This window comes from Jatropha curcas, chromosome 3 (genome assembly GCF_041381405.1).
Source record: "Jatropha curcas cultivar XTBG-Jc1 chromosome 3, XTBG_Jcur_1.0, whole genome shotgun sequence".
NCBI lineage: Eukaryota > Viridiplantae > Streptophyta > Magnoliopsida > Malpighiales > Euphorbiaceae > Jatropha > Jatropha curcas.
In genome coordinates, this window is record NC_143153.1 from 8,905,646 (window position 1) to 8,925,160 (window position 19,515).

General features: G+C 34.4%; 1 non-coding gene across 1 annotated transcript; it reads right to left on the reverse strand.

Moving 5' to 3' along the window:
* Positions 1-12,217: 12,217 nt before the first annotated feature.
* On the reverse strand, positions 12,218-12,324 carry LOC149497484 (small nucleolar RNA R71). Its single transcript, XR_016320280.1, has one exon. It is a non-coding gene; the product is annotated as a small nucleolar RNA R71 (small nucleolar RNA).
* Positions 12,325-19,515: the final 7,191 nt, after the last annotated feature.

Consider the following 19,515-nt stretch of genomic DNA (forward strand, 5'->3'; position numbering starts at 1 on the left):
AGGTGCTATCCTCTTTTAGGTGGTTGGCGATTTGCCCTTGGTCATCAAAGAAAGGAAATTTTGTGTATATATATATATATATATATATATATATATATATATATATATATAAATTGTAGTTTTGTGTGTTTATGATGTGTAGAAAGATAAATGATGTGGTATGATGTGATGTGATATAAAAAAAAAAAAAAAGAAGAAAGGAAAAGACAAATCAAATAAACTTATCAGACGTGGAGTTTATTGGTCAAAGAAAAGGCAACAAAGAAAATAAAGTAAAGAGCAGCCATACCTTTGTGTTGATGAGCAGTAGAAGATAAATAGAAAATCAATTTATGCCGCTCAAACGAAAGAGCAGTGAGAGAGCTGAGTTTATGAGTGAATAAAGTTTAAACAGGGTAAAACTAGCTGCTAAGGTTAGGAATAAATATAGGAAAATCATAGCATGCTCTGTGATTGGGGTAGAGATTAGAAATTGGGTTGGACTTTGACACATGAAGAATGGCCTATCAGGCCAATCTCATGTGTGGGAGGCAATTATTTTTACACCATATTTTAATTTTTATTATGGGCTTCATTTGTGTACTTAAAATTAATTAATTGGCCCCTTAAATATTAAAGGCCTATAATTAATTAATTTTTGGCAAAAGGTGGTTAGCTGGATGACTCTGCTCCCACGTTACATGATGAAAGAGAGTTACTTGAGCAGTTACTAGGGTAAGTTGAGAAGTTGTGTGCATAAAAAAGATAACCATCAGGTGCCTATAAAAGCCAAGCTCAAGTACAGGATAGGCCCAACAAATTAACTCCAAAAAATCAGACTCAACTACAATCTCAAGCAAATAGCAATTTTAAATTTATTTATATTTATTGTAATTTCCTTTTCCAAGAATCATCTAAGAATTGTCTTTTGTAATTCCGGTCATTGTTAATATAGTATTTCAATTTCAAAGCAATTTCTATTTCTTGTGTTATTTCTCTGGAATTTTTAGTTTCTGCACTATCTATTTTTCCAACAGTTGGTGAAGCGATTATCGTAGAGCCAAAACTTTCGGTCTTTTAATTAAGAAGTTTAGGTGGCGCAATTTATCTTGAAATTTGTAAACTCCAATACCTGGCATGCTCATTCTGTTAGTCATCAATAAATGTTTTTCAATGTGAACAATATTCTCATTAATCAATTAATAAATATTGAAGTTTAATTTTTCTTTTTACTTTTTGGGAAATAAAATTCATTAATAATAAAATCAAGTATTACAAATACTCAATTAAATCAGACATATAACTTACTATTATAATTAATAGAATATTAATGTTTACTGATCCTTTAACAAATTAAAATAATTATTTATATTCTTTTGATTAATAAAAATAAAATTAAAAGAAGCAATATTGAATTTTTCCGCTCGAAGATGACCTTAACTAATATAAATCTTCATAGTGGCAACTGGTCTTTTAACTGATTTGGATGACAAAATAACTTCTTCGGATCTTCTATGCTTGGATTGTTTTTCCAAAAAACTTGTTGCATGACGTACATAGATAAGTTCATGACACTATGCATTAATAGCATCAATGGAGGAACAGACTGCACTACCAGATTTCATTAATCGAAGATACACATCATTAAAACAAGATCTAAATTCTCCAACTAAATAAAATCAAATATCATACTTTTTAGTAACAAACCTTCACAAAGGAGGAACTAAACCCTCATGGAAGAAGGGACAAAAGAACTCCAAACTCCAAATATGGAAACAAAACAACAATAGCAAATAAAAAAAAAAAAAGAAAAAACATATCCATTAGAAGAAAATAGATCTGAGTTTATTAAAAACGAATAAAAGATCAGGAGCGAGTAGAAAAAATGAAAAGTAGGGGGCGACCGCTGATTAACCGTGACAGCCCGCCAGCATAAGACCGATAGTTTGTCCCTCGTACTAGCTCTCGATCAAGAATTCTTCTTCGTAACGAAAACTAGGGTTAGACAGAGTAGAGAGAAAAGAAAATAAGGGAAACTCTAACTAAAACCCGTCACTCCAAAAATAAGTTGAAGTTTAAAAAATTAATTATTTTTTATTCTTTCTTTTTACTTTTTAAGTACAATACATGTCTTTATGTGATAATACTCCTAGTTACTTTTCTTATGGGTTGTCATAATTTGATTATTATATTTTTAGTTTTTTTTTTCTTAGTAAATTCATTTGATGTATTAATTGATTGTCTTAATAATTGTTACATGTATTTTTTTTATTATTGTTAATCGATTTATTCTATTCATTTAGGATAAATAACTACAATATAACTTATTCCGAAATGATAAATAATTGAGAAGATCCATATAAACATTTTAAAAGTGTCTAAAAGTGTTTAAATAATTAACAACATCCATCACTAGTACTAACATTCTAAATATTCTATACTTTGAACTTTAGGTGTGCACCAACTAGATTCCAGGACCCTTTTACATCATCAATAAAGCAAGTTATAACAATAATGATAAACAACTTTATAGTAGGAAATATTATTTGCATAGAATATATTCAATAATTTTAGAGAAATACAAACTGACAATAAAATAAAAAACTTACTTTAAACTTTGTAGGATCCACTTGCTTAACACTTTGGAAATATAAATCCTTGTTAATGTAAGCAATTTTAGGCAGAGAAAGGGAAAGTGGTTGCAACTGAAAATAATATCTAAGTATAAAAATAAATCTAGTTAAAATAGACTTTAATAAATATAATAATCCCATACAAATATAATAATATAAAGCTACAAATAAATTCAGCTTGTCAATGATTAAAATGGAGAACCATATATATTAATTAAATGCAAACAAGTTGACAATGGAAAAGTAGAATGTAACAAATAGGTCTCAATATGAAAAACTTAGGAAACATGTGAAATTAGGTTAATGTTTGTTGGTTCACGAGACAAGAGAGTAGCCGTAGATTCCTTTTCTTTTAAAATAAATAATTTGAGAATGATGTTTGATTGATGGGTTGATGTTATTTCACTTTTAGATCAAAAAAGATCAATGATTTTATTAATGTTTGTAGAAGCTACCAAGACTTAATCAAGTCCTATCACTTGTGCGATATGTGACTGTGAGCCGAAGGCTTAATCAAATTATTCTTCTTTCTTTCTTTTACATTCAAGGACTATAGTAATAATAATATTATTAATGATATATGCATGTGAGAAAAGATGATTAGTTTTGCTAACATCTGATTAAAATATAAATCATAAATGCTAACTCACTGCACTAGTCCACTACCAACAATAACATAAAAAATGACACAAGGAGTCACAAAACATCCAGCTCTTAATTAGTATGTGATTTCACAAAGAACATCAATTCATGTTAAGAGAAAGTGAAAGTCATAGAAATTGCAGTGTACAATATATAGGTATATGCTTCTTCCTTGAGAAGCAAATAATGGGCTGAACAACATCCTCCATCCACTGGCATATTATGGAACGTGTCTATCTTCCTCGTGTCTTTGGCATTATCACCAACTTTCTTATTATGATAGAGAATCTCATTAAAGTCACCGCTACAAATCGAAAATAAAGAGCATTGAGAAGCAAGATTACACATCAAAACTCCCAAGTTTGAGAATTTTTTTATGCTCTTCATGCCATCCGAATATGCCTGTGTATCTCCACTATCCATTCACCGTGACATCCATATGATGAAGAGATGATGAAAGAATTTTGATATTTAAGTTCTCTGTCCAAAACACGCTAATATCACCTCGCCGACCAATATCTCGTTCATAAGAAATTGAAAACCCATTACTATAGCCACACTTCCTCTGAATTTGTTCCATTTCTACATCTATGTTCTTGGTCTCCATAAGGAACAATATATCGAGACCTTTTTGCTTAACCAGTAATTTTTGTTGACGAATTGCATGGGGGTTCCCAAGCCTCCTGCAATTTGAAGCCAGGATACTCATAATGCTCAGCGGGACTGCCTAGTGATCGCCGCCATTACTTTTGTGAAATCAGCTGCATCACATTTGCTTCTTTCGCTATTGGAATTGATCTCCATCTCTAACAACTTCTCTGCATCTGTCTCTCCCTTACGCTTACCCACCATGGGAGGGGAAGCAAAATTTTCAATTCTACTTACAATCCTTTCTTTCCTTTTCTAACTAGTTTTAATTGTTTTTAGGACACCAGGTTTGCTACCAATACTAACATCATGCAGGCTAGAGAAGGGCTTACGGGCAGTGGGGGAGGAATTAGACATGGGAACAAGCACAACAGATTGGGCGGGGCAACTGAAAATTCGGTGCGAAAAGTCAAAATCGGGGAAACTAGGTCAGTGCGTATTCAGAGCCGAGAGTAGTGTCATGATGATTGGTGTCAATGAAAGGAGAGGAACAAGGCTGTTGGAGAAGGTGTAGGGTGGCCGAGGGAGTTATTTTGCAGGGTTCAGGTGGCTGCTGTATGCGAACTGAATGGGCAAGGTCTGGTGCAAGGAAATCTTGGGAAGGTGTGGAATAGGATGGCTATGATCGAGGTAAAGTTTCCACCGTTGCTGGTACAGGAACATAGTGAGATAAAAATGGATTTAGAACTGGAGGTTCATGTGTATTTGGTGAAATCTCACTAACTTGGCTTTGAAGTTCCTGGTCAATGGGTTGCGCTTGAAAATGCATGCCCCTTGGTTGGTCCAAAATAGAATATTCCAATATTGAGTCAACCGATGGGCTGATATTAGACCCGGCATGTGCTTCTGCATGATTGACCACTACCTTAGGAGAAGCAGGAGCTGTCTATACCGGTTTAAAAACCAAATTTCTCTTAGGATCCAAATTGACATTGTTAGAGAAAGTTATTTTACCACTCCGTCGCAAAGGGGAAGCCCTCAAACTATCACCATAATGCATCAAAACTGAATCATCGTCTACTATAGCCTCAGAGTCACACATTATTTAAATGAGTGGCCACACCTACAACAGATATAGCAGAAGGTAGGCAAACCTTCATACTTTAGAGGCACCCATATAGGATTTCCATAAACTTGATAGATGTACCCCTAAGGGGGGCTTTAAAGAGATCAACAGAAACTCTAAATCGAATGAACTTTCCCTATCCCTTGTCGTCATCCTTGAACCATTCCAAAAACAAGCCAATCTTCCCACCAATGAGCTTAGCTACTGATTCCATCATACATCATAATGGGAGATCATATGCTCGAACCCACAAAGGGGAAAAGAAAATTCAATGGTTGATGGTTGCTCAGTACCCTCAACTTTCTTCAGCATGAGAATATTCCACTCAAAATGCCATGGCTTATTCTGAATCACAGACTGCATATCTTTCCAATGGGGGAATTGAAACAAGAACACATTCTTGCCCCACTCCCTTACAACAACAACATGCCGGACTATCGACTCAGACTATAGTGTCCATTAAAGCGAACTTATTGTAGGTTTGATCCGTGCATAGCTTGCCAGCCAAGCAAATGGTTTCCCTTGGTTCAACGGGTGTCTCCAACACCTTAAAAATATCAATAACGTCGGCCTCTACTTCACTTATATAGAGATTCTGATTATTACTCATTGTTCCACAACACACAGCTGATTTATATCATAGGCATAGAGGCAAAGTTATGTGAAAAAGACTGCACCGAGAAGGAAAAAAAATAACGTGAGGTCAAAACGCAATAGAAAACAACCAAGACAATAACAGAAGGCGAAGAAAAGAAAATAATGAGAGAACAAAGAGAAGAAACGATTAGGAAATCAAAAACTGGATAGGAAACTATAAGAAAGTAGGAAAAAGACTCAAAATTGAGGACACGATCTCAATGAAGGAGAAACCCTAGCCACAAGGAACGACGACCTAAACTCTTTACTAGCTGACCTTGTCAAAAATATTAAGCAATTGTTACATTTCATCAACAACATTTAACTTTATAGTAGCAAACCTGTTAGTTATTTTTGAAATTAAAAAAAAAAAAACTGTCATATGCATTTAATTATTAAATCTTGTATTTAATATAAACAACTCATAAAATTTCATTATTTTAAATATTAATGAATTTTGCTATCAAAATTTAATAACTAGTAATAATATGCTTAAAATTTTGAGTTAGTTTTAATTTATCTTAACTTTATTTATATTAAGTAGAATTATTTATATTAAGTAGAAGTTAAATCTTTTATTTATCTCTTCTCCCAAAATCTAAAAGTTCTCTTTTTTTTTTCTTTTACAAACGGCCACCGTTGAGCTCTCACCGATGGTCACCACTTTCTTTTTTTTTTATATGTGCTTTTTTTTTTTTTCAAATAATCCTCAAATTTATGTCTTTTGATACAAAACTGAGTTAATGTTGCCCAAATATTGAGATTTGATTTTGCCCATATTTAGTTTTGAGCTATTATTGTCACCGGTATGATGATTTTGTCTATAGTATTTTTTTATTTAGGCAGATGTAGAAAGATCTGCAGAAATCCCCTCTAAATGAAGGAAGAAATTTAAAGGTGATCATATCAAAATTGTAGAAAGACTATGGATTTGAACAGTAGCTATGAATAGCCGCCAAGTGGAGTAACCAATCACCTATGGTTCATATATTATGCTTTGTCAGCTTTATCGGATATATTAAATCTGGATTGTGTTTTTTTACTTTTGTACATGTGATTTTTTTATTATACTTCCTATATAAAAATATAAAATATAGATATCTGTATGTCATATCTGTATACGATTTTCTCTTAATGAAATTTGTAGTTTCATTTCTTAAAAAAAAAATCATTCATTTATATATTTTATCAATATTGTGACATAAGTATAATTGGTTTAATAAAATTAGATTTTACAGTTTTGGTACTCTATTTCAGAATTATAAAACCATTTCTTAAAAAAATATATAAACAAGAAAATGAAAGAATATTGCATTTGCAAATTGCCATGGCTAAGTGAAAAATAGTACAGGGATCCACATTTGAGAAAGTGCAGCTTAAGAGTCTGAACATGGAAGGTGAAATGCTCAAATAAAAAATAAAAAATAAAAAGTGAATGTTAAAACTTAAAATCAATTGATAATCTGAATATGGAGTCTAGACTATTATTTAATTTATAAATTAAAAATTTTAATAACATTACGCATTTTTCTATACTAACAATTGATAGTGTTATTTTTATAGTATTTTTAATATAGTTCTCATTAGGATTTTTAGCATTTTTATTACCTATTTAGTTTTTATTTTCAGTTTTATTTATGTTTTTATATAAAACTTCCTTGAATCATAATCCACTTGATATTAAGGAAATTTGTAGGGTTTTGGCACTGAAAAGAGCAAAATAAAGCAAAATACTCAGGCTCTAGCACGCCCTGCCCGTGCACATCAGCACGCCCGTGCTGGATTTAAGGAAAATCGAGTGGAGACTCAAACTCTAGCAGGTTCAAACCGTGCTATTTGGCACGCCCGTATCAAAAGAGGACGTCAACACAAAGGCGTGCTTAGGCGTGCTTGCCTAAGCATGCCCATATTGCATTTCATCCTGGAGACTCAGAGCCTAGCACGCCCTAGCCATGCTATAGGTGTAACACCCGCCGCCCGATCCCGAAAGACCCGACGGTGGATGCCACATTCGGTGCCGGAGGCACCGTCCTAACCTACATATAAATCATACAATCATATTATGAATTAGAAGTGAATATTATGAATTAGAAGTGACTTAGTATTCATAAGTTTAGCAAGTAATAATATTTTGTTTTGAAAATGATTTGAGAGAGTCCTACAGAAAAACTGCAAGAGTTTCCCCTAAAAATAGAAGTTGCCAAACATATGAATACAAAGCACTCCCAATTCTAAACTCCAAACCCCATCAAACTCCAATAACAACACAATAGCACTTCTATCATTTCATATCCTCAATAACATTTTAATATTCAAAAATTAAATAGATGCATTTAAACATATCAATTTCTAATATTCTAACCATTAAATAAGTTCCAAGTTTATCTCCCAATATATATACCAAAATAATTTACAACAATATGCTTAAGTTATAAATTAACTAATACAGTCTCCAAACATGTAATACTTATACATGCCATAATTCTTATTTACAAAAAAAATACTAAGTAACTACCAAAATATTTCTTCAGCTCTGATGCTACTCTTCAGGTCTTTAAGCAGCAAGCACAATCTCCAAACTGCGCGTAATAAAATCAACGCGCTGAGTATAAAACTCAGTAGTGCTCATAAAACACAACAAACCAATGTTGTGATGACAACATACTTAAAAATCATTTATATACATAAAATCATTAAATTTGAACATGTATTACATATGTACACCAACACATCATGCTTTAAAAATTCATTTGAGATCATAAATACGTTATGGTAAACTAAGAGTTAATAACATAATGTGATCTCATTTATTTCACTTCCTTAAAAATATTTTATAAGGGCTCACATACACTTAGGAGAAAAAGAAGCAGATAAGTTTTCATAGCTTATTCATAATGGCCTTAGGTCGCCAACCTTTTCATAACATATAGAGCGCGTCCGCCCTAACATAAGACACCCACGTGCCTAGCATATGATCATAGCTTCTTATCATAATGGCATCAAATGCCGAGCATGCTCATCATACATAATAAAATCAAATCATGCATCAAATTCACACCAAGTATATTAGAGCCGAAAATTCTTGTTTTTCATTCTTACTTCATAACATTTCTCATCAAATTCATTTTCTTAAGTCTTCTTAAAATCATAATAAAAACTTAATTGAAACTTAAGTAAGTCATAAAAATTCTCATACTTCAACAAAATGACTTAACATAGAAAATTTCCAGCATAAAAATAACATTGCCCTTGCTGTGTTTTTAAAACATAACTTGAGTTATGGGTCTCCAAATTAAATAAAATCAGATTCAGTAGAAAGCTAAGACAAAATTCTGCAAATGTTATGAAGGGATCACAGCCCACCCAGATCAATATGGAAGATAACAAAACAAAGCTAGGAACACAGACTAACAGACCAGACCTGATTCAGCAGAACCAAGTCCATTGTTTATTGAATTCCTACTAAACCAAACACTCAAATTAAACTAATCCAGAACGAGAGAATTCTCAAGACACAGGGAAACAACTTTTATGAAGAACTCAGAACCTAATCTTGTCATTATAGTGGTCAAAATGGGCACTCAATTCAGTGATGCTTGTGACCCGACACAAACAGAGTCAGTTTGGGTGTTTCAGCTATAAGTTGAGTTATATATCTCCAAATTGGACACAAGAGGATGGGTTGGAAAGCTAAGAGATAGACCTACAACTTTTATGAAGGACTCAGACACAAATGAAAACTAGAAAGGATCGAAAAATGATCCTTAATCTCACTCAATAACCCGTTTTTCCCAAATTCAGTTTACTTTAGCCATGAAAGGAACATGAACAACAAAGATACAAGGTAGAAATGTCTACCACAACATAAATACTCATCACACATCACCCAAGAGCATGTAATTGCAACCAAAATTCAACAAATCAATCATTTCATACAAAATCCCAAAATATCCACATAATAGCATAAAGGCACAAAATCAAAAATTTGAGTAAGGTAAGTGTGTTTATAAACACTAACCTTCAAAACAAGCTTTAACAAGCTTTAATCAAAGCTTCTCAAGCTTTGGTCTTGCCCTTATCTTTGTTAGAAGGCTCTCCACCCTCTACATGTAAGAAACTCAAAATCAAACAAAGAAAACAAATAAAAGAAGTAATTGGAGCATGATTAAGCATGTATATGCTAAAAGACAACTCTAAACCCAAAAATAATAAGATTATCATAAAATCACTTACTTGACCCAAGTAGGAAAATCACCAAATTCCTTGAAATTAGTCACCAAAAATGACTTCTCTAGCTTCACTCTCTAAGCTTTAGTACTTAAATCCAAGCTTTAGTACTTAAATCAAGTTGGATGGGTGAATTTGATGTGTTTACTAAGTGTTTACTAAGTGTTTACTAAGTAAGAATTGAAGAAAATGAAGAAGAAGAAGAAGAAGAAGAAGGAGGAGGAGGAGGAGACGTGTAAGGCTAAGAAGAAGGAAAAATTTGTTGCTCAATAATTGATGGTTGCCTTTAATAAAGCAACTAAAGGCTAATTATCTAAATTCTCCAAAAATATTCCTTACTTACTTTCTACCCATAAAAACCATGCATACATGCTCCAAAAATGTTAAATAAAATATAAAACATAAATAGTACTTTTTCCGGACCAAAAATAATACCGACTTCCGGACCGATGGTACTATTCACAAACCGGTAAACTACTATTGAAACACAGGAAAAATGGGGCGTTATAATAAGGCACGCCCGTGCCACAGATTCTTCTCTAAACGTGCCCCTAAGCACGGCCCGTGCTAAACCATCCTTAGAACTCAAGCTCTAGCACGCCCTGACCGTGCCGCACAGCACGCCCGTGCTACGAATTAAGTGTTGTCTTAAGTCAAAAATGCCAGCCAGTCCCTATCACTTACATGGGCCCACCTCAGATACTTTCCTGACGTACAAATTAAGTTCTAATCCTATTTAGGCAGATGGAATAGTCCTAATTGAGAAAAAATCCAAAGACTAAACAATTTCCTAATTCCAAAAAGATTTCTTACTTAATGAGGATTCTATTTCCTAAACGAAGTTGGATTTTCTTCCAGAAAGTCTATATAAAGAGGAGAGCCATTCATTGTACTGCATCTCTCCAGTTTTGATAATTTTTTTATCTCTAAACTCTTAATCTTGTTTTTATTTTTTTTCAGTATTCACATTGATTATGGAATTATTAACAAGTATTATTAAGTTTTATTTAATTACTATGTCGAACTAAACTCTCATACTAGGATTTGATGTAGCTTAATTTCTTTTCCAATTTAATATTAGATTTGTTTTTCTTTGTTCAAAGTATAATTTATTATTAAACTTAATGCTTCCAGGCAGAGTTTCTCCCATGGATTGATTTATTTCATTAATCACTATCGAGAGAAGGGTTTTTGATATGAAAAAGATAATAAATTACATGAGAATAATAACTTGATGCGGAAGCTATATGGTTTGACTCATTGGGGGTTTTCATAAGTTAATGACCTTAGTTTATAAATTCGCAAAACGAACCATAAAACTTAATGATTTAATTCATGTTTGATTGCACTATTGGAAGATAGGTAATTAGACTGGGTTAAAATAACTAACAATACATCAGGAGAGCTTTTTAATGATTTTAGGGTTGTTTCCCCTACTTGAACAATTAAAATTGATTAACGAACTAATAAAATAAATTGGATAGAATTAAGTGAAGTCAAAATCCCTAGTACTTTTAATCCTTGATTCTTTTAATCAAAAATTGTCTTGCTTGATTTCTTCTTATTCTCTTTTATTTACTGAAGTTAGTTCTTAAATATAATTCCCCTTATTGCCATCTAAATAATAATAGATTAACATAATTTTGGTACTTGGTATACAATCCCTATGGATACGATACTCTTCTCATTCTATATTACTTGGTACGATTTCATATGCTTGTGAAAATCACTGTCAAGTTTTTGGCGCCGTTGCTGGGGATTTGCATTATCAATATCAATACTAATTACCCTATTATTAATTTAGACATTTATTTTATTTTTATTTAATTTTTCTAGAAGGTTATTTCAGGTGTTTATGCAAAGAAGATCAGGTAGGACTTAACCGTTAATCTTTGATCCAGAAATCGAAAAGACTTGTCATAAGAACAACGCTGCCAGAAGAGCACATGAGAACAAACCAGAACAGCAAGTAAACATGGATGATGAAGTTAACCCTCAAGACAGACATCAACCTTATGTCCATACCTTGCGAGATTACACAACACCTTCCCTTAATGGAACAACCTCGAGAATCACTAGACCTAGGGTGGAAGCTAACAATTTTGAAATTAAACCTGCAATTATCCAAATGCTTCCCACCTCAATTCAATATGGAGGTTTACCTAGTGAAGATCCTAATGCCCATATCACAAATTTCTTAGAGATTTGAGATACTTTCAAACAAAATGGAGTTTCTGAGGATGCAATAAAATTAAGACTCTTTCCTTTCACTCTTAGGGACAAAGCACAATCTTGGTTACAATCATGCCCTGCTGGAAGTTTTACAACACGGGAGGAATTAGCCCAAAAATGTTTAGCAAAATTTTTTCCATCCTCAAAAATCACAAAACTGTGCAATGAGATAATGACTTTTGTCCACTGTGATCAAGAAAGTTTGTACGAAGCTTGGGACAGATTCAAAGATTTATTGAGAAAGTGCCCACATCACAGCTTGCCTAAGTGGTTACAGGTACAAACTTTTTATAATGCATTATCTCCTAACAGTAAGATTACTCTAGATGCAGTTGCAAGTGGGTCTTTTGAACAAAAGAAATTGATGAGGCATACGATTTGATAGAAGAGATGGAAAGCAATAGCCATTATCAAAGCAACTCTAAAAGGAAGAAGACTGCAGGAGTTTATGAGATTGATGTCATCACCGCACTCAATGCCAAGTTGACAATATGGTAAGAAAGTTGGACTTTGACTAACTTGGTTAATTCTATTGTGCAAGCTTGTGATAGGTGTAATGGACAACATGGGATTGGAGAATGCACGTTAAATTCTTTAAATCTGTAAACTTTGGAGCAAGTAAACTATGTGATGAATCAAGGAAGGAAGAATTACCCGTACTCTAATTCTTATGAGAACAGGTTGAGGAATCACCCTAATCTTTCGTATAGGAATCCAAACAACGCCTTGAATGCACCACCAGGTTTTCTACCTCAAGAGAAAAAGTCTCATGATAATCTCCTTACTGCCCTCTCTAAATCGCTCATGGATTTCATGAACGAAACGCGAGAAAACAACAAAATCCAACAAGCTGCAATAAGGAACTTGGAGATTCAACTAGGACAGTTTGCAAACATGATGGCCTCCCGACCCCAAGGTACGTTACCTAGTAATACTGAAAAAAAAATCCTAGAGAATAGGTATAAGCTATCACCTTGAGGAGTGGCAAAGAGTTGGAGGAACCAACCAGGCAAGAGAAGGAGAAGGAAGAGTAGAAAAACATTCCCATCATTGACCTAGAAGAGAAAGAGGAAGTAAAACCTTATGTTCCACCTGTCCCTTTCCCACAAAGGTTAAAGAAAACATAAGATGACAAGAGCTTCCTCAAATTTCTTGATGTCTTCAAAAAGCTTCAAATCAACATACCTTTTATTGAATCCCTTGCTCAAATGCCCAGCTATGCAAAATTCCTAAAAGAGAACCTTAGCAAGAAAAGGAAGATTGATAATCAAGGAATGGTAATGTTGACAGAGGAGTGTAGTACAAGTATTCAAAATAAATTACCTCTAAAATTAAAAGATCCAGGAAGTTTTTCTATCCCTTGTAATATTGGAAATCTTCATTTTGAAAAAGCATTAGCAGATTTAGGTGCTAACATTAATCTTATGTCTTATGAAGTTTTAAGATGCTAGGGATGGGAGAGCTAAAATCAACAAGCATGTCTTTACAGCTGGCAGATCGATCAATCAAATATCCAAGAGAAATTATAGAAGATATGCTCGTCAAGGTAGGTAAATTCATCTTTCCTGTTGATTTTGTTATTCTTGACATTAATGAAGATAGAGAAGGATCCTTAATCCTTGGAAGGCCCTTTCTTGTAACTGCAAGGGCATTGATTGATGTGTACAAAGGTAAGTTAACCTTGAGGTTAGGTCAAAAGGAGGTTGTGTTTGATGTTCTTAAATCTTGTAAACTTCCCATCGATTATAATGACTTTTTTAGGATTGATGTTGTTGATGAATGTGTAAAGGACATATTGCATATTAAAGATAAAAATAACATTAATAATCCAAGCATCATAGATGAGAAAGAAAGTGAACAACCAAAGCAAGAACTGAAACAGCTTCCATCTCATTTAAAACATGCATTCTTAGGTGAGAATAATTCTTTTCCTGTTATTATTTCTTCTCACTTAACACTTGATTAAGAGGAAAGATTATTGTAGGTCCTACGAAAACATAAGAAAGCCCTAGGATGGTCAATTTCAGATTTATAGGGAATAAGTCCAAGTGTGTGCATGCACAAGATCTTAATGGAAGAAGACTACAAACCTTCAATTGAGCATAAAAAAAGATTGAACCCTAACATGAAAGAGGTAGTCAAAACAGAGATCATAAAACTTTTGGATGCTGGCATTATCTATCCAATTTCCGATAGCAGTTGGGAACCCCCGTTCAAGTTGTCCCAAAGAAAAGAGGTATGACAGTTATTTCTAACAAAAATAATGAGTTAATTCCTACTAGAACTGTTACAGGTTGGCATGTGTGTATTGATTATAGGAAATTGAATAAAGCGATACGCAAAGATCACTTCCCTTTACCTTTTATTGATCAAATGCTTGAAAGACTTGCAGGTTATCCCTATTATTGCTTTTTAGATGGTTATTCAGGGTATTTCCAAATACCTATTGCTCCCAAGGATCAAGAGAAAACTACTTTCAATTGCCCTTGTGGTACTTTCGCTTATAGGAGAATGCCTTTTGGGTTGTGCAATGCTCCTGCAACTTTTTAAAGATGCATGATGTCTATATTTTCTGATATGGTTGAGAAGTTCATTGAAATATTTATGGATGACTTTTCTGTGTTTGGTTCTTCTTTTGATTCTTGTCTTTATAACCTCTCTTTAGTAATGCAACAATGTGAGGAAACTAACCTCGTTTTGAATTGGGGAAAATGTCATTTTATGGTTAGTGAAGGTATTGTTTTAGGGCATAAAATCTCACAAAAAGGGATTAAGGTAGATAAAGCAAAGATAGATGTAATTGAAAAGCTACCTCCTCCAAATTCAGTAAAAGGAATAAGAAGCTTTCTTGGCCATGCAGGATTTTATAGGAGATTTATCAAGGATTTCTCCAAAATCATAAAACCTCTTTGTAATTTATTAGTTAAAGATGTTCCTTTTGATTTTGACAAAGATTGTTTAAATGCTTTTAATAGGTTAAAGAAAGAGTTTACTTCAGCACCTATCATTGCAACACCAGATTGGAGTATTCCTTTTGAACTTATGTGTGATGCTAGTTATCTTGCTATTGGAGCTGTTCTTGGGCAAAGAAAGGAACAAAAATTGCATGTTATTTATCATGCTAGTCGCACATTGAATGATGCAAAATTGAATTATGCCACCACTGAAAAAGAACTTCTAACTATTGTTTTTGCTTTTGATAAATTTAGAGCTTATTTTATTGGAGCTAAAACAATAGTGTACACTGATCACTCTGCTATTAAGTATTTATTAGAAAAGAAAGACGCAAAAGCTAGATTAATTCGTTGGGTTCTTCTCTTACAGGAATTTGATTTAGAGATTCGTGATAAAAAAAAGGAGTTGAAAACCTTGTAGCAGATCATTTATCCAAGCTTGAGTTGGGGGAAGAAGAGCAAGAATTGCAAATCAATGAAGAATTCCCCCATGAACATCTTCTTCTTCTAACTAAAGCACAAGCTCCATGGTATGCCGATATAGTTAACTACTTTGTTTGCAAAATTACTCCTCCCAATCTTTCTTAACAACAAAAGAAAAAATTTTTTCATGATCTTAAATATTACTATTGGGAGGAGCCCTTTTTGTTCAAGAATTGTAATGACTAGCTTTTTTGATGATGTATACCAGAAGAGGAAATGGAAAGAGTCCTTCGATTCTGTCATTCAATGGAATGTGGAGGACACTTTGGAGTAAGCAAGACAGCAGCACATATTTTAGAAAGTGGTTTGTATTGGCCTAACTTATTTAAGGATGCTTTTAATTTTGTTCGTCTTTATGATCATTGTCAAAGCTTAGGTAATATCTCCAAGCGACATTAGATGCCATTAAACAATATCCTTGAAGTGGAGATCTTTGATGTGTGGGGCTTGGATTTCATGGAGCCATTCCCATCCTCTTATTCCAACCAATATATTCTCGTGGCGGTGGATTATGTCTCGAAATGGGCGAAAGCTGTTGCCCTTCCCAATAATGATGCCAAAAGTGTGATGAACTTCATCAAGAAACATATTTTCACACGTCATGGTACTCCAAGAGCAATAATTACAGATGGAGGTAAGCACTTTTGCAACAAGTACTTAGATTCCCTTCTTTTAAAATATGGTGTTACCCATCGTGTAGGTACCCCATATCACCCTCAAACAAGTGGACAAGTGGAAGTCACTAATAGGGAAATCAAGAAAATACTGAAGACCACGGTTGGCCAATCAAGGAAAGACTGGTCCAAGAAGCTCGATGACGCTCTTTGGGCCTATAGTATGTCTCCATATCGAATGGTCTACGATAAGGCTTGTCACCTCCCTGTTGAGTTAGAACACAAAGCATATTGGGCAATCCAGTTTCCTAACTTTAATGCTAAGGAGGATGGTCAAAAGAGGTTGCTTCAATTGAATATGATGGATGAAATGAGACTCCATGCTTATGAGAATGCCAAAATCTATAAAGACCGCACCAAACAATGGCATGACAAGCATATTATCCTAAGGAATCTAAAGGTAGGCCAATAGGTATTACTCTATAACTCTAGACTCCGTCTTTTTCCAGGTAAATTGCGATCTAGATGGTCTGGCCCATTCACGATCAAAGAAATTTTTCCACATGGGGCAGTTAAAATAGTGGATGGTGACCGGAGTTTCAAAGTCAATGCTCAACGCTTAAAAGTTTATCAAAATGGAGACTTGATCCAGTCAAAACCATTATAAGTCTTGCTTAGCCTAGATCGGGTTTAGTGCGTCGAGCTTAACGACATTAAACAAAAGCACTTGTGGGAGACAACCCATTTTCTTTTCCATAGCCTTCTTATTTTAGTTATTTAGTTATTTTAGTTATTTTTAAAGTTTTTCCAAATTTTTCACCATGTTTGTTCTTTTGTTTTCAGTCAAGTTCTTTTAGGTGCAAGTTGAGGTACAGGCTCTAGCAGGCCCAAGCCGTGCTAAATAACACCCCCGTGCATCAGAAAGGCGAAAAACTGCTTGAAGTTCAAAGGCTCGCACGCCCCAGCTGTGCTCCTCAGCACACCCGTGCTAGGTAAGATAAGGTTTTTCACTTGCAGGTCAGAAGCTCGCAAGCCCAAGCCGTGCTAAATAACACGCCCGTGCTTCAGAAAGGCAAAAAATTGCTTGAAGGTCAGATGCTCGCACGCCCTAGTCGTGCTCCTCAGCATGCCTGTGCCAGGTAAGACAACTTTTTCCCTTGTAGGTCAAAGGCTCGCACGGCCAAACCGTCTTATTCAGCATGCCCTGACCGTGTCGGGTGGCACGCCCGTGCCATATTCCAAGTCTGCATCTTTAACATATGCCTTTTTGGCTGCCGTGCACCTCCCTCTATTTAAAGCGCACGCCCTAACCACAATTACATCTCCTCTCTTTTCTTTTTAGCACGCCCTAGCTGCCCTCTCCTTCTCCATTTTTCTCTCCTTTTCTCTCAACCTAAAAGCTTAGCATCACCATTTTCTTCTCATTTTTCTTTCACCATGCCTCTAAGGTACAAACGCAGTAGACCTGCATCTTCAGTGGCCGCAGGAAATCGGCCAATAGCTCATCCTTCAACTGCTTCTCCTCCTCCTACAGCTCCGGTTCCTCCTCCGTTTGAGATCGACTCACCAGAACAGTAGGAAAGGTACAATAAACTCTCTCTTCGCCCTATTTTGCCTAATCGCTTTATCGATGAATCTGCTCAAGCACAATTAGGGCTTAGAGATGCTATTTTAGAACCCTTTAAACGTATTGGGTGGGAACAGTTTATTGCCATGAAAATCCTTGTTTATGCATTTATCCCTTTAGAGTTTTTGAGTTCATATTCTTCTCTTATTCCTCTTTTGCTTGTTAATTTCCCTAGCAAAATTAAATTTAGGCTTTTCGGAAGAAATTATGAACTTTCGATAATTGAGGTTAGTCACATCTTTGGTTTCCCTACTGAAAATGCCCTTAATCAAATACCTAAGGATTTTATAGATCGCAGCACATGGACCGATCTGACTGGAGAATGTAACTATAATCCTAGGTTTTCAAAAGCGTCAAAATTGAGAAATCCAACTTTGAGGTATATTCATAAATTCTTAGCCAACACTATTTTTGGGCGATGTGTGAGTGACGGGGTGTTGAGTCGAAATGAATTATATTTTATATGGGCAATCAATCAGGGTATTTTTTTGAATGTTGGCTATTGGTTATGCCTATGATGGGCTAGAGCTGCACGGGCAGATAAAGGAGCTATTATGATGGGCTATTTTGTGACCCGAATTGCATCGTATTTGAGAGTTTAGAACCCTGCTAGGCTAGTTTATGATAGTGTGGGAGGAGGAAAGGGCACTAGGCTAGACTTAGATGTCATGGTGCATATGAAGTTGGTGGAAAAGGTAGGAGATTCGTACCGTATTGTGGGTACTCCAGAAGAGAGTTCTGATGATGAAGAGGCTTAGGATGCTGATGACACTAATATGGAGGAGGGTAATCCGACTCCTTTCCCTGGTTTTTGTACTTCTTCTAGTGCAGGTACTTCTGGAGCTAGTCCTTCTTTTCAGGGAGCATTTAACTTGTCCCACGATGAAGTTCTTGCATGAATGATGTCCTAAATGGACATGTTTGATATTCGCCTTAATGGAACGGAATCCATGATTGCTGACCGTTTCCAATCCATAGCGATTATGCATGGGAGCCTCGACTCTCGTATAGACACCATGTAAGGCCAATATCAGGGAATTGCTAGTCAACTCCAAACCATGATCCAATTGTTGCAGCCACATCCACCTCCACCACCTGAATATTGATTATTTTTTGTTCTTTTTCATTCACTTTCTATTTTGAATTACTGTTCCTTTTTATGTGTATTAAGTATTTTGGATATTATATCTTCTTGTTTTTTAGTGTTTTCAGTTTTATAGCTTTGTTAATTTCTGCCACCCGGCTCCTTTCGTATCTTTTCCTTCAATCTTATTGTATTTTTCAATACAATGATGGTAATGGTTCCTACACTTTCTTATTCTTTTACATTATTGATAATATGATAAGTTTGGGGAATTGCTTTAAAGCTCATTGGGGATAATGTGCTAGATTAAGTTGGGGGAGGGGAAAGTTTAGTTAAAATTTTAATTTTCTTTTGTTTCATTAGTTTATTATGGTTGGAATAATTATGAGCAAGTTTAAAAATTATCATAATTCATTAACTTTCAGTGAATTTAGTTGTTCTTCGAAGTTAATTATTTTTAGCTTAAATTTTAATTTTTGACTTAACATAATTCTTTGGTTTAACTATATGTTTCTAAGATTATAAACACTAAATCTTTTGTGAATTCTATGATCTATAAATGTGTTTTAATCAAAATTTATTTAACATTAGCATTCCTATAACAAATTAGAATTCTCTTTGAGACAAAATTTTTAATGCTTACATTTAGAAAGAGATGATTTAGACATTCTTTATTAAACTTCATATTTA